Source organism: Lichenostomus cassidix, chromosome 22 (genome assembly GCF_008360975.1).
Source record: "Lichenostomus cassidix isolate B80296 chromosome 22, HeHo_3.0, whole genome shotgun sequence".
NCBI classification, from domain to species: domain Eukaryota; kingdom Metazoa; phylum Chordata; class Aves; order Passeriformes; family Meliphagidae; genus Lichenostomus; species Lichenostomus cassidix.
This window is the reverse complement of record NC_139502.1, coordinates 200,721-215,623: the sequence shown is the minus strand read 5'-3', so window position 1 is coordinate 215,623 and position 14,903 is coordinate 200,721.

Genomic DNA, 14,903 nt, shown 5'->3' with positions numbered 1-14,903 from the left:
AGCCAAGGACCACTTAGCTCAGCAATGCAGATTCCATCTACAGGACCCTGGCAATGTGGCAGGGGACCCCAGGTCCTCTCTGTAGCCCAGGCTCCAAGATCTGGATTTTCCATCCCCTGTACAGAGGCTGAGTCCCTCTCAGCAGACTCTACTGGCTCATGACAGAGCTGTTCTTTGCAAGAGCCATCAGAAGGGAAGGGATAAACCAGGTTCTTTTGCCCATTTGTTTCATTTGGAAATAATCAAAGTTGCTCCTTGTAGCAGACATCTGCCTGTGTGGCGTCCCATTTATGATGATAACAATTCTATTAGTTCCACAAGGCAATACCTGTGTTCTGCAGGGCAGATTAAAGGAATTGTCTTGGGTTTGGGACATCGTCACAGGGAAGTGGTCCCTGCAGTCTGCATTGCCCACCAGCACCCTCAGAGCAACCCAGGAGCCCAGTGCAACACCAGGATGGCTGTGCTGCTCTGCCTTGGAACCCAGCAGATGCAGGGAATCATCCCCTGCCTTGCACTGCTGCCGTCCCTGCCCCTTGCCCAGGAAGCTGTGCTGCGCAGCTCTGGCCCCCATCGCCATATGGCACTCCTGTCCTGCAGCTCCCAAGCATCACTTCGTTTCTGTTCCACTGCCAACCTTGTCAGAGTGCTCCAGAAACCACTGTTGCTATTTTTAGAGGGTTAACAAATACCTCTAGGAAAAAATAATCCACTGGTACGTGACTCCCTTTCAGTCCAACATTCAACAAACGGCCACAGCATCAGTACAGTAGCTGTAAAGATGAAACAAGACTGATGAACTCTGTCTACCCTCACCCACCTGCCCACAGTGAAGGAACATGAGAAAACAACCAACCTTCTCTTTGGTTGCCAAGGTTTCTCATTTTTATGTATAGTTACGTATATTTATAGTGCCCCTTGCTATCAAAAATGAGCAAAGGGAACAGCAGATAAGACAGCCCAGCAGGATTGTTTCTCAACAGAATGCTTTTCACTTTTCCACAAGGCGTCAGAAGCTCTTTAAAGTCTTTTTATTACATTCTGCGTTAGATGCAAAACCATATTTCAAAGACACTTTAACTTTGAAAAAGAAAAATGCAGATTCTGTGCTGTGCCACCTGCAAACAGGGAGGCATGACCCACATTAGAGAAATCTGGGAGGGAAGAAGGCAGGGAAGGAGAGAGGGAGAGAGCTCTGTGGATGAGACCAGGCCATTTAAAATACTTCAAATATAAAAATTTATGTGGAAATCACTGCCTTCCTAATTATAGCTTTTAGGGGAGCTCCTCACCCTCTCCCTAGTGAGACTGGGGAGGTCTCAGGCACCCCACAGTCTGCATTTAAAGCCATGTTGCAAAAATTAACCAATTTGGATTTTCTGTTAAATAAAATCAACAAAGCTTCCAATATTTTTTTGTAGTTTGATTTGTAGTTTGATTTGTAGTTTGTTAAACCACAAATTACAAATCAAAAGTCTTCTCATCTCCACTCCTTCCAGAACAGAGACTCTTATCAATTCCTGAATTTTCTGGGGATTGACTTTCACTTTTTTTAAAATATGAAAAGCTTTAACAGCCACAAGCAATTAGTGAAAAGAATACAGCAGCAGCTCGTATGTCCAGATTAGTTATGCCACAGAGAGGCACCGACCTCATTGGGCCAGACTGGGAGCTCTGACGGCTGTGCTCAATCCCAGAAATCGGGACAGATGCAGAATGCAGTGGCTATTTCTCACTGGCACCAATTGTGTTATCTGTTGTTACTTGGGTAGGGGAGAAGCAAAGTGCTGCTGCTGCTGCTGTTTAGGCTTATTCTTTAAAAAATGCAGTATTTAGGGCAAATGGATCTTGCCAAGATTCACTCCAGAGTAGCAATTAAAAATAGTAAAATACACTATAAATATATTGCATATGTTACACAGATGATATATAAACACAGTATAAATAACAAAATTAATAAAGTTCGACAAAGACAGAGGTGAGCAGGAGATGCTGGCATGGGGGAGCCCCACACTCGGAGCGCGGGGCGCACGGGGTGGGAGCGGCGCTCCTGCCACCCTTCCGCGCCATGCCGTTCCCGAGACAAATGCGCCACCGCGCGGCTTTGGGGACAAATCCCGGCATTATCCTGGCATCCCGCAGCCCGGCGGGGCGGGGGGGCTGCGGGACTCAGAGACCACAGAACGAGGCCCGCCGGGCAGCAGGAGGCACCACAACCTAAGGAAGATGGAAACCTGGAAAATCGCTGCTCCTCCTCGGAGCCGCAGCGTCCACAGCGGGGGACAAGGAGATTTCGCCACCCGACCCACCCCACCCTCCCCCCAGAAACAGTTTCGGGAACAGAAAAAGCCTCTGGCACCAGCTTCCCTGCTGCTAGACAATTCCTCCTCTACATGCCTTAAACAGGGAAAAATGTATTTTGGAGTGTCAAATGTAAACCAGGGGGCTTGGGGTATTCTGCTTTGGGGCAGTACCAGCTGCATGCTGCCCCTTGGCAGCTCACCCACAGCCCAGCACCTACTCCTGGCCAACCAGTACTCCACCAGGCTGGGAGAAGTATCTCCACGCCTCAGGATTGCTCCTGTTCCCAGTGTGCAGCTCCAGCATCACTCACAGCTCTTTTTTCCCAGCGTAGGTACTGAAGGAGGAGCTCCTCTTACTCATAAAGTAAGGTGATCTGCAGGGAATTAACTTTGAACCCCAGCCCAAAGCTGAAAGAAAGAGCAGATCTAATTCTATGCCACTCTGGAAGACACAACGGTGTTTTTCTGAGAGTGAACTGAAGAAATTTCAGTATCTGCAGGCAAACAATGAACCTCGTTCATATTGTACATGATGCTGTCTGTCTTCCCTTTAATTCAGTCATCTAATTGCAGACAAGCTGGTTTCTAGGCTGTAATCTGATATTTGCACAAAAGTGATACAAGTATCTTGCCATTGAATCCTTTTTACTCAGAGGAAACAGTTCAGGTATTGAGAGATGCTTATCAAAGAGCAGGAGCTCTGCATTCCCAGCTGGAGCTAAGCTATCCCGCCTCAAGGAGAAGGACCTAGTTTAGATGGGGAAAAGCATGTGTGCCCACCTGGATGAGCAGAGGATGCCCTTCTCTTTCCCAGAAGTATCTCAATCTGTACCACACAGGTGCAGCAGGAGCTAAGTGACCACTACAAGGGCACTTAGGAGAGTCCCCAGGTAAGACAGGATGACTACAGACAACAGAGGTGTGTAATCACAGAAAACAAGGAGCTTCATGGATCAGATGTGGCTTGTGAAATATTGTATAGGAATTTTGGAAGTGACTCAAGTTCTCAGTTGGACCAATCTGTTTGCTCCTGCTACATATCTATATCACTGTTCCATCACTAAGTGAACAGAAGGGCCGCTGAAGAAAAATGAAATGCTGTTTCAGTTCTCCCACTGTACAGACTTCTCCATCTCGAAGATTTTCTAAGGCAGAAAGCCTCAGTTTCACAAGAGAGGGGAAGTGTTTGGGGCACAAAAGTCAGCAGAAACAATGCAAAACGTTAGAGCCATAAACAGAGCAAGACAGTCCCTGGCCCCGCTGTGCTGGGACTCTCTCAGCCGCTCTGCCAAGAGAGAAACAATGGCCTGTACCTTGCCAGCACAGCACAAATTCCAGAGTGCTACCTAGGAGGGGTCCTTGTGCTGCCAAGTGCCAACCACAGAGCCAGACTGATCCGCTGGGAACTCCCAATGCAGGAGAAGGAGCACACTGCGCAGTTCCTGACTGCGGGGGGAAAAAGCTGTGTGTCTGGTCCCATCTGAATTGTTATTCAGTCATCTCCAGTCGCATGTTCCAGGAACTCTGCGAGGACAAACTGGGAATTCCTTCTCAGCTAAAGCAAGGAGGGAGTGTTTTGCACTGGGATAGCACGTGGTGTACTGCTCTCTGCCAGCCTTACCTCGGCAGACACCCCATCCAAGCACACAGTTTCCAAGTCCTGGCTAAGCACAGAAATACCCTGTCCTGAGACCTGCATGTTGTTTGGACAAACTAAAGGGTGTGAGAAGGGTGCATCCACACTGGATTAGGCACTGGCTCTACACTGGATGGAAAGGAAACTCTCAGCAAAAATGGAGATAAGCGCAGCTCCTGCTTAGATCCAAGATACAGGGCAGATCCACCACTGAAGGTTCAGAGGTGACGCTGTGCTGTGCTCTCAGACACAGGAGAGACCTGTCCTAAAAAAGCTCCATATCTGGTGAACTTAACCAACTTAACTCACAGCATCGCTGCAGCAGCCAGGCCCTTCTGCCAGCCCTGCCCCAGCTGCTACCCACATCCCTGCACCAGGGCTAGCCGAGCGCAGCCCTTGGGGGAGCACAGGGTCCCTGCATGACGTCCCTGCACGATACCAGCAGCAGGGCTAAGCCCACACTGCCATTGTAAGCAATGGACTGCCAGAGAGGATTTGGTTATTCCAACACTGGCTGTTTCACAGCAAGCAAAAGGAATCCAGGAAAATGTTTTCCTGTGAGTAAATGACTGTGAGAAGCTGCTGTAAACACTGCACTCAGAGTCCAAGAAACATAGAGCTGAGTATTACCTGTCACAATACATTGCAAGCCTCAGCCTGCCCATCTGCCAGGAGCTGGCTGGGGCAGCAGACACCTGGCTGCTGCTGTTTGGGCAACACCACCATGTTAAAGCTCCAAAGGAGGAGAGAGACTGCAGCCCTCTGCTATTTGGAAAGAAAAACATGCAGACTAATCACAGAGCTTTTCTTAATGCTACCATGATATACAAATAAGAGGCTTAAATATAATTATAGGTTGTTTAATCAGTGTGAATAAAGAAATATGTAGTAATTGATGCCATATTTTATAAATATCCTAACTGTTTAAGAAACCAAAAATGTTTTCAAAAGAAATACTTTAGCAAAATGATTATAAAGCCCTTTAATGTGAGTGAGCAGCTTTCTGAAGCCAGTTTGAGATTCAGGCTCATGAACATAAATAGAGTTAATTGCCCTTCTGTGTGAGCTGGATGTTAGCACATTCCAGCAGAGCGTGCATTTTCCAAAGTGCCAATTCCAACACATTCCACCCTGTGCAATTTTTGCCTTTGTGCATGGTGCAGGGAACAGGCAAGGGTAAAGTTAAGTGCTTGTAGCAGTGAGCCTTGGAGATGGATTGAGACATCAACTGCTGGCCCAGATGTTAGTTGGGTATTCAAGTGCAAATGTGTTTTTTTCTGAATTCACCCCGTAAGGGAGAGCACACTGATGTGCAAATGGCAATGGGGGAGAAGGGATGCTGGTGGCTCCTTCCCTCTTCCTTCCAAAAACTGCAGCTGCACCATGTGGCAGAACAAGGGGATGATGCTCCTGGTGAAAAGAGGAAATCCTTCTTCAGAGGCAACTTCGCAGCTGAAGGCCTCCCCAGGCAGCCCACAGGTGCCAGATGCTGACACTACCAGGAGAGGATCCTCATGGAAAACTGCCCGTGTACACTCTGCTCTTCCCTGGTGTGTCCCTCCTGCCCCAAGTGGGCAGCAGGATAGGTCCCATTGCATCAGCCATCCCTCAGTCCCCCCCTGCCATCCCAGTTATCCACTGAGCTGTCAGTCCTGCTGTGATCCCATTTAAGCCACAGGAACAGTAGTGAGGGATGTTTCTCCCCCAGAGAAACACAAAACTCTATATCGAGTTATATATGAAAAATGTAAATGAAAATACAACACAACTCCACCCAAAGGTCTTGCTGAAATAAAGCATTTACATCTCCAAAAGTAAATACCACCTCAGACTTGGTCCTGTGAGGTGAAAACAGGAACACTTTGTATGTAATGCTAAAAATAACAAAAACATCCCCATTTGGACATGGCTTTGGGGCGCGGAATTGTGTGCATTCCCAACTGCCAAATCGCAGCTTGGAGCAGCCCATGCCAGTGACCCGTGTCAGAGCTGCCTTAGAGCACCACTCTCCCTAGGGTTTTGGGTTTCTGCCTTTAATGAGCTGGTGATGAGTGGCCCCTGCTCAGACCTCCTTCATTCCTGGGCCTTCTCCTGCGAGTCAGGAAGAACCATTTTAAATCCAATTTCCTCTTAAAATTTTTCTGAGGCTGAGGGTAAAGCACACTGTTGAGACAGTACAAGACCTAGCTCCCTTCTGCAGCCTTGCCACCCATTCAAAGTGTTTGTCACCACATCAGACAGCCACACGCAAGCATGAGTGGCACTTCTGTTGCCATTCCAAATCCAAGCTTCCCCACCAATCCAGGATCTTGCAAAAGTCATGTTTTCCCAGTGCCCACAGGGCACTTTGTGACATCAGGCTGCTACCGAGAGTTTATCATGGGCCAGCAACACAGGCCTTTGGGCGAGGGAGCCACTGAGTGCAGCAGCCTACAGAGAGCCATGGTGCCACAGGTGGGCAGCTAAAACCTGCCTCAAATGGGCAAGCCCCAGAGCTGCAAGGCAAATGCACATCCCAAGCAGAGCTGAAATGCTGGGATTCAGCACGAGCTGCAGCTGGGTCAACTCTGTTCAGAGCCAGGCTTTTCTGGACCTTTTCAAGGGTCTGTCTTCTTGGTCATCAGCAGACCTACAATTTGGGAAGGACAGCAGTGCATTTGGCTCCATGCCTGAGCTAAACACTGCCCCATCCATCAGCAGTTTGACTTCTCATTCATACGATGGGCTTGATCTTGAAACCATCTGTTTTCCCTCAGCTTGCATCCAGCTTTCACTTGGAGAGCACAGCCTTTTCAGCTACAGCCCCAGGGCATGGGGGTGAAAAGGCTGCTTTGCTGGCTGCTCTCCGTGGCCAGAAAAAGAAAATTTGGCTGGAGACACACACCAATGACCCTTTTCTGGCAGATAGAGGTAAGACTGGCAGGACTTGCTGGTGAGGATAGCCAGAGCAGTAGCCCTGGGACAGGGCTTAGAGGGTGTCATTGGGACTGCTTGTGCCAGATCTGTGCAGTGGGGTAAACCCCATGCAGTTTGGAAATATTCGGCTGATCAGACCCTGCAGCACGCTGAGAAAGTCCTTTTTCCAGGGTAGGACTCCAGGAGAGAAGGGTGCTCTCAGTAATGTGAAGAAACCCTCAGCAGTCTGAGAGTCTGTGATTAGTAGTTTCATTCTGGTAGTATTTTTTTTAACCTCTCTGTATGTTTCCTCCTCAAAAAAAAAGTGATCTGGACTCTATCACCAAGAGCCTCCAAGCGTGCTGGTTGTGGCGTGGGGCTTTGTTTCTTTTCCAGGGAGTAGAACCAACCCATTCACTGAATGGGTTTTTTTCCCTTCTCCCCTTGGGATGCTTTTGCTTTATTTCAAAAGGCTGTTATTAACTGACAGGTTGGCAAATACACATTTTGAAAGGTGCAAACAGACTGTGGTGCCTGTGTCCTGCACACACGGTGCTTACGCATCTCCACAGCGATCACAGCCATGATTCCTCATGTGCCCCATCAACAGCTCCAGCATCCATGTGGAGGGGAAAAGCAGAGCTCTGGACTGCACATCTTGAATGGGCTCACCTGGGAAACAAGTGGCCTCTGGGCCTGCAAAATGTGCCCGGGCAGTTTTGCCTCTGGTCATCATGTAAGACAAGCTGCAAGGCAGAGGAAAGGAGCTTTGTCCCTCTCCCCTGCTTGGTATGAAGCAGAGTCTCATCTATCTGACCCGCAAAAACAGCTCCAAAATCCACAACAGTAAACTGCAGAACCCTGTGCATTTCTAGTGCTGCAGGAGGGAAAGAGAGCATTTCCTGCAAGTGTTTTTCAGTCCCTGGGCCAAACCTAGACCTGGCACGAGTCAAAGCAATGCCCAGAGGAGCTGATGAGACAAAGCCTCTCTGACACCCAGCAGTATAACTCCTGTCCAACCCAGTGGGGACACCATGTGATACTCCGTCAGTCTCTCAGGAGCTCGTGGTGCCAAGTCTGCAGGAGCAGGTGAGGTACCACATAGTGATGATAATTAAAACCAACTGCCAAGGAAATGTCTGGAGACAGCAGCAAACTGTCAGGCTCAGGATAAGTACTGTCTCCTGCAGCATGGAAGCAAGATAGCTGTATCTCTGGGAGGGCCCTGTGGAGGTCATTTCCAAGGAATGGATATGGAGGAGATTTTTGCATTAACCCTTTCCTTGATTCCACATTACAGTTAAAACCCTATGTGGTGTTGTTGCTGAACCATTTAGAAGTTCAGCTGCTAAGCAATGCTGTCAACCAAGCTCTCCCCTCACTCAAAGATCCCCTGGGATTACATCCACAGCCATTCCTCATATGCCGTAAGGCACATCTCCACCCTCGAGGGACCATTGCGGATGCCCCATCCGCAATGTTTCAGGTCAAGCCAGACGGGATTACAAGCAATCTAGTTTAGTAGCAGGTGTCCCTGGCCATGGCAGGTGGCTGGAACCGGATGGTCTTTACAGTCCCTTCCAACCCAAACTGCTCAGGGATTCTGTGACCATTTGCTTCTGTCGAGAAGCCGCGAAGCTGTCGGCTCGGGAGAGAGAAGCGGAGGTGGCTGCAGAGGTGGAGCAGGACGGCACCTCGGGGCGAGGGGGACTCTCGGTGCGCTCTGGGGGCTCTCCCCGCTCCCGGCCACCTCCTTTCCGTCACCGTGAGGTGGCAGCCGCCTCCCGCCGCTGCAGGAGCATCGCTCCCCGCCCCGGGATCCCCCCTGCTCATCGCCCCCCGCTCTTCCAACAAAGTCCAGACTGCTGCTCCACAGTTCCCCGGTGCTGTCGGAGCCGAATCCCGACTGCCGCCTCTGACACCCCTGGGACTCCGAGCCTGACACGGTGCCCCCACGGGCAGCTTCACCCCCCAGGTCCCTTTGTTCATTGTTCCTCTGGTTACAGCCAGTAGGAAGCTGCGTGTTCTGGCTCCTGGATCTGCTCTCCAGGAGAGGAATCGCATAAAGCTCTGCTCAAAGCTCCTCTCTGCTTTGCTGGAGCCTCCATTGACACCTCAGCCCTTAAAGTGAATTTCTGTGAGCCAAGAAACATCTTGGAGTAATGGGAGCATCTCTGCTCCTGTTTAGTCATGTATGTTAATTCCACATGCTTGGAGGGCACAAACCAAGACCCCAGCCTCCAAAAAAAGATTTTAAATCCTGCACCATGAGGACTGCACAGGACATGGCCCTCTCACAGAGATGCAGCTATGGTGTCTGTGGTCCATAGTCGTGCTGGCCAGGGGGGAGCCAGGGCACTGCCCAAGTGAAACACAGCCCAACTCAGTTCTCACCAAGGCTCAGCCTCCTTGGTCTGTTTCTGATCCTACACCAACAGCTTTTCCCTGTCTCCCTCCCTCACTACTTTCTTTCTTTACAAATCAAGAGGAAATAAAAAATAGCCAGAGGTCCCTGACTGATGTCTGGGTTTGAAGCAGCTCCTGTATCTGCCAGGCCCTGTGGAACACCCAAATCTCCTCAAGAGTCCTACCAAAACCAGGACACATAAAAGCCAGCTTAGTCACAGAAATAAATGTTTCTTTGGGATCTCTGAGCCGAGACACAACCAAGTTCCTTAAGGGCTTTAGGCCCGGCAGGACTCCTTCCTGCAGTTCACATTTTTGAATAATCATATCCCATTGCTTTGATATATCCACAGATTTTCAGTGTCAGAAAGGCACTGCCATTTCTCCTCTAGCTTTGCAGCACTAACTAACTTTCCATGCCCAGCAGCCTGAATCCCCATCAGAGCTGGGCTTTGTCTTGTCCAGCAGACCGGCAGAGTGAGCACAGCCCTCTTTGCTTTGGGAGTGAGGGAGCATGACTCCAGGGCTGCTCCAGCAGCCCATGCTCCGGTGCTGCCAGAAGCCCAGCTTGTGTCTGGTACATGCAGCCCCAGCTGTGGCAGCTGTCCTTGACCCCGGGTACATCTCAGTCTGTATTGCAGGGCAGCATTACTCAGTTTGCCCAGAAACATACTTTTTAACCCCCAGACACATTTGGGATCATGTAGGGGCTGCTGCTGGCGCAGAGCTGGGTGGTTTGGCAGATACAGCTCTAAAGAAAAAGAGGGGAAAAAACTGGAGGAAAAATGTCCCCTCTAGCCCTCTTGTTGAATTAAACCACATGTATATTTTTAAAATACAGCGGAAAGGAACAACTCTCCAGCACATGTTCAAGAGCAGAGTCTTATTTCAGAGATTTCAAAAAATTAGTGGCTGAATGCTGAAACAATATCGCCCTTAGACGGAGACATTTGGAAGTGATTAAAGAGCCTGAACTCATGCATTCAAAATAAAAAGTTAGTACCTCATGCTGGTAACAACTGTCAGCTACTAAAGAACTGGGGAGGGGGGAAGAAATCAAACTTAATCCTGCATAGTCTAATGCTCCAAATCAGCAGAAGATGGCTAGCAAGCCCACCAGCCTGCACCTTCCCTGGGTGAATCGCCGGCAGACCTTAGATGGAGGCTGCCAGCCCAGGGTACAGGGAGTCTAGAGCACACTACGGGGGCTCTGGAAAATTCTCCTGTGCCTCTATGACCAGCAGCATCTCCAGAACTGCAAAAAGATGCAAACTCCAGAGCTCTCTGAGACGTTTTCCCACTCTATGAATGAGATGGGTGAATTCCCACCAGAGCAGTGCTGCAGGTGACAGGGGACTATCAAGGACACACCAGTGCCATCCCACAGGACGTCTCCTCCCACTCGTGGTGCTGCTGGAGGGTGGAGACAGTAGGGAGACCCTGCAGTCTGGGAATACCTCCAGATACAGCACATGGATTCTTCCCTTGATATCAATCTCATGTTTTATCCTATAATTTTGTAAAATAAAATATGAATATTTTAAATGGAACATATTCCATTCTTTGACACCAGGAATTATGAATTGATAAAGATTTCCTATTACCTTATAAAATCTACCAGGCCAATCCTTCAGCAAGGCCATGCCCATAATTGCAAGCAGATGTCTTTCTCTGCTGACACGTTAAATGGAAGCAGAAAGACCCGCTGCTATCTCCCATCAACAATTTGCACTAAAGTAGAGAACAGATTTTCACAGAGTGGGGCTGCTGGAGGAGGAGGGGGATTAGGTTCCTACAGCCCAGGCGTCTCAGCATTACAGCAAAACAAGGCAGCTCAGGAAAACAATGAACTTTAAACAGTCCCTAATCCCAAAGTAACCAAAAGCTTTTGTGCAGGAAAATGAATTTGTGAAACTAATACTGCCAGGGCCTGTGGAGATCGCAGGGGCTGAGGTAATGCAAAGGCAAGATGATCCAGCTGACAAACCCCCACTTCAGCTCCCACTGACCCTGCCTGGGCAGCACTGGCTTTTGAGGTCTGTGTTAGCACAGAGCTGTCCTGTCCCACAGAGCACAGGGATGGGAATTATCAATGCAAGTGGAAGTGACAGGATGTTTAGCAAACATTAAACCCAGGAAGCTTAAAAGGTCTTCCAGGATTATTAAATAAACATTTAGGGTGAGTGAAAGACTGCGAAATGGTGAAGAAATTGCAAACACTCTGGAGCAGGCAGTTGGGGCTGCACAGATTCAGCTGTGCAGGACAGTGTTTAGTCATTTACATAGTGTCACCCATAGTGATACCTCATCTCTTGGGAAGTGTTAATCCAGGAGCGGGACTTTGATGAAAATTTAGAGCACACTGCAGGGGCTCTGGAAGATTCTCTTGTGTCTCTATGACCAGCAGCATCTCCAGAACTGCAAACATTAACATATTAACATTTTATTAACATATTAACATTTTATTAACATTAACATATTAACATGATACTAACATTTTATTAAAGGCCATTTAAAATACAAATCTGAACATTCCAGTGAGCACCATCAGTTACAAACTCAAAGGTTTGGAGAAAGTCAGACTGAGACAGTAAAGTGCCAATAGGTTAGGTTGCCAGTAGCACAACAAGCCCCAGCCTTGGTCTGGGCTGAGTCAAAGAAAAAGCAGAACAGTTTTGGTGGCAGCCCCGTGGAGCTGTTCCCACACCTCAGAACAAGAGAAGAGCTAGATCCTAAAGAATGCTGTACTGACTGTATCAGGTATGGCTCCTTCCAGACACGTCCTGGCTTCCCTCCTCCTCTCCACAGAATGGCTTGGCAAATATCTCCTGGTTGTCTCTAAAGGAAAAATGCTTCAGACAGCAGTGAATTCCCCATCCGAGCACACTTCTGCAGAAAAGAGGGACTGTTTGCTGACTGCTCGTGGCTCTTGGGATCTTGGCAGGCTGTGAGAGGAGCCCGCTGTGCTGCAGCGTGCCTATGCCCTCACACTGGCAAGTGGAGACAGATTCATCACTCTGATGTGCCGGGAGGAGACAGAGCCAGGGCTCCCCTGGTGCTGGCGGGCACTGGCAGACTCTGTGTCAATGGCAGGGGTGCAGCAGACCGTGCTCCTGCCCTGTAGGCAACATTCTTGTGGCAGGCTGCCACCCCGGAGACTTCAGCCTCTGATGGGAAGTTCTTGAAACAAAGCCACCATTTTCCAAAGGCTGTGAGGCCACCGTGGCGCGGCCGGCCACCCTGACAGGTTGACCCGCACTCCCTCCCTCAAGGCTCTCCAGAATAGGGCTTTGCTTTGGGAAGCCACGTGCTGCAGAGCTCCTGGGCCCTGCATGTGGGTCTGTCTGCAGTGAGAAGCTCACAAGAGCAGAGGAGCTGCTGGCTTGCCCCACTCCCCTTCCAAGGAAGACATTCAAGAATGGCTTGGACACCTACAGACTGGCCAAGAAGAGCAGCTTATCCAATAGGCAGAGCCTCAGATGGGATTACTGGGGAAGAAACAGTAATTTAAAAAATGTGTTTCTTTGCAAATCAGGGATTGTAAAAGCACTTGCTAAAGACACGGGAAGACATTTTTCCTCACTGGGACTGAGGGAACTCTTTCTCCTTGGCGGTGCCACTGTGGCATGCAGAGCTTGGCTGGGATGGAAAAGGAGTCTCTGCGCCAGGGAACAGCGGTTTCCAAACACAGCTCTGGCCTTGGGGTGGAGGGTGGCTTTAATTACGTGTGTATGTGTGTCCTTTTTAAGGGTCATCCAGCATGATGCAGTGAGAAAGCAGGAGCAGCCTCTGGAACACAGTGGAGCATTTTCTCTACAACGTTTCTGGTGTTGGGGCAGGGGAAGGAGAGTTTCACTATGGCTTTAGAGAATGTTTCAGCTGGAACCTTGCATGTTCACCCAGCAACCCCTCACTGCTGGGCCCATCTCTAGCCACACGAAGTTCAGGGGTCCATCCACCAGACACACCAGGCTGGCATCCTCTCTTCTCCAGAACATCCTCCCGTTGCTCAACTGTTCTTCCCAGCCTTACATTTCCCAGAGCAAAGCAGACCACAGACTGCCAGCAATGTAAAATATTAACTGAGAGATGGAAGATGAATTTTTGTATAGCATGAAAGAAAACTGTATTTAGTTTGTAACTGAACTACAAACTGGAGGCCAGACAGGCAGAACTCAACAGAAGGAATGCTGGAGCAAAGAAGATAAGTATTATTGGGAGGATAAATTGAGTCAGAAAAGGATGACATTTTATTTTAGGATTTAAGAGTCATACTTCAGACAAGCCCAGGCTGTAGCAAGCTTGAGTGTCCCAGAAGTGGCACATCCCTGTCCCACAGATACCCCACAGCCCTCAGCAGGGCAATACTGAGGTTGTCTCCCAGCACAAAGTATGTCAGACTGAGCATTTATACACATGCTTGTAACTGGAACTCATTATAACAATCAGCATCTGACATTTTAAAATGTGAAGTTTATCCATGAACTGCACAAAAACCCTTCTCTCTGCTCTGGAGAATGCTACACCACCAGACACATGGTGCCTGATTTAAGGAGACTCTTGTACTTTCTCATGTCAGTAAACATCTGTTTGCTCCACATGACTCCACACAAACACAATCCAGGATCTCGGGTGCTTTCTCCATAGTTTACACGTAGCCCATTTCAGGTTTTAGTAGACTTTGTCAGACAGCAGCATAGGAAATCTAAAGACAGCAAATGCACCCACATGCAGCAGTTTGACTGCAAGTCTCATTTTTTATATGACAAATCATACTTCAGGAGTTGCCAGTTACAAGAAGCCAGTAAAGGAACTGAATTTATAGATTTTCAGCAAACACGTTGCTAAAAATGCGGGCACTTCCTGCATCTCTTCAAACTGACCTGATGCTCTCACTTTGTTGAATGACCACAGATGAGCCAGCAGTGAAATGCAGGGACACATCAAATAGAGCCAGATTCAGCCCAGCTCCTGAACAGCCCCCAGGTCAGCTCCCAAACTGCCCCAGCCACCAGCTCTGAGCTGGGAAAAGGAGACCCCAAGAAGCAGCCCCGCAGCACTGGCCTTACCTGCTCTTGTGGTAACACTGCGACAGCCAATGTCTCTGGTCAAATGAATTGCAGAAAGAACTGGTTGCTTACCCCGAGCTCTCAAACCTCCCCTTGCTCTCAGAACCCAGCAGGGGCTGTAGAACATTCTCAGCTCTCAGCAGTTCCTCACCCAACAGGTGGGTAAAAAATCACTTTGATTAAAACCACCTGTGAGCTGCAGCCAGGGCTGGCTGAAGCAGCCGGAGGTTCCCAAGAAGGGCACCTGCTCTCCCTGGAAGCTGCTACAGCTGCTGCATGCAGGTGGCATGCAATCATCGAATCATGGAATCAATAAGGTTAGAAAAGACCTCCAAGATCATTGAGTCCAACCTTTGATTGAACACCACCATGTCAACTAAACTACAGCACAAAGTGCCACATCTAGTAATTTCTTGAAGCATTCTAGGGATGGTGACTCCACCACTCCCCTGGACAGCCTGTTGCAATGCCCTGGGGCCAGCAACAGCCTCCAGGCCAGGCTCTCCCAGCACACCCACAGCCAGTCATGTTGCAGCAGCCCCAAAAGCACCACTGTGGGTTAGGAAACAGCATTTCTTTATAAAAAGGGGGGTT